Here is a 1,789-nt window from a genome sequence, read left to right as displayed (position 1 = left end):
ATTTTTAAAATTAAAGTTTCATTATGTATACTATGCTTTATAATAAGAATTAGATGAGAAATTGTTACCAAATCTTCAATTAAGTTTGAGAATGGCAAATTTTTATCTAAAAATGTTTTAGTCACCAATTACAATACTAGGGAAGGAAATGTTACTTATAAAGCACTTTGATTTTGATAACACAAGAAAATTAAAATAATTAAAATATGACAACAAAAAATATGTTCTAACTTCAGACTTGTACTTTAATTACAATATTTACGGAGAGAAATTTTAAAATTATATTTGTTTTGAAGTTCTTTTGCATTTTGAAGATAATTAATATATTTGTAAAAAAAAAAATCCAAATAGTATAAAAATGCAAATTTTTAACTATGACGTAATTAAGTAGTTTATTCCTCGACAGTGAATGACATATACAGTGTTCTCGTAGTAAACAAAAATGTGCTAATTGGAAATCTTAAAGAAAAGTTTATGAAAGTTACTAATTTTCGACAATTTTTGATATATTTGATATATTTTGATATATTTATAAAAATCATATAAATGATTTTTATCTCGGAAATTGTTAATCTTACGTACATATGTTTCTTTTACTTTACTCTAAAGTGTTTAAACATTATAAATCGTTTTTGTTAATGCAAAAAATTATTTCAACTATTCAAAAATTATAAATAAAGATTTTTTTTCCAGTTTTCTTGGTAAAATGTCATTATATCTGATTTGAAAAATGTTATATTTCTTGAAGTTTACTCTATAAATGTTGACTTGCACGTTAATTCGGAAAGCAGGCTAAGGTGGCCGGGATCTTACGAGACTGATCAACTGCATCCCTCATACGCAAGTTTATTCAAACAAAATTTACAGATAAAGTCGATCATTTTTTGCATTAAAAATATTATTTAGGAAGCGTAAATCCCTCTTAAGTAATATGAAAGAAACATCATGCCCGTACAGTTAATAGTTTCAAAGATAAAAGTTCATTTATGTGGTTACAATCAGCGAAAATTAGCAATTTACATTAACAATATCGTCTTAACTATTTAATTTCGTGGATTTATTTATATTACATTTTTTGCTCAGAATTATTATTCGCATCAACTGGTAAATTTTGTGTTTATCTGTACGAAAACATTTTATATTTTATATATAGAATCCAAAAGTAAAAATTATAATATAATAATGTTAACATAATAGTAATTGTTGTAACGATAATAAATTAAAGTTTTTATTTTTTCATTTTTGAATAAGATTTCATTAATCCTGCTACTGACAATAAAGATATTTTATATGTATGTATATTTGTCAATTTTGTTCAAATTTTCCTCCAAATTGGAATTTGCGTGTGGCATTTTTTAAAATTAAATGTAAAACTACTAGTTAATCTGTAGTTAATGTAGTTAATCTATGTTCAAATGATTATACAGATAGGAATACAACAATATTAATTGTAGGTTACATTTTATATATTTTTGTACGGATCTGACTTCATGTAGTTCATTCTAAGGTACACTTAATATTTATGATAATAATTAATGATTAACGTTTTTAAACATTGTTCCATAAAAAGTAATTTGATATGTGTACTGTAAACATAACGTCATAATTGTTTATAGAACAGAATAACAAGTACTATAGCAGTTATTTAGTTACAGTTTAGCAATTAAAAAGTTGACCTATTTTTAATATGTAATTGAATGTTCAATGAAATATGTAATTTCATTAAAATGTAATGTATTTAACCTATATAGTAGAAATATTTATTTATATTAAATATTTTTATATGAAA

This window comes from Habropoda laboriosa, unplaced genomic scaffold, assembly GCF_001263275.1.
Source record: "Habropoda laboriosa isolate 0110345459 unplaced genomic scaffold, ASM126327v1 scaffold106, whole genome shotgun sequence".
In the NCBI taxonomy this organism is placed as follows: domain Eukaryota; kingdom Metazoa; phylum Arthropoda; class Insecta; order Hymenoptera; family Apidae; genus Habropoda; species Habropoda laboriosa.
This window is presented reverse-complemented; position numbering follows the sequence as displayed.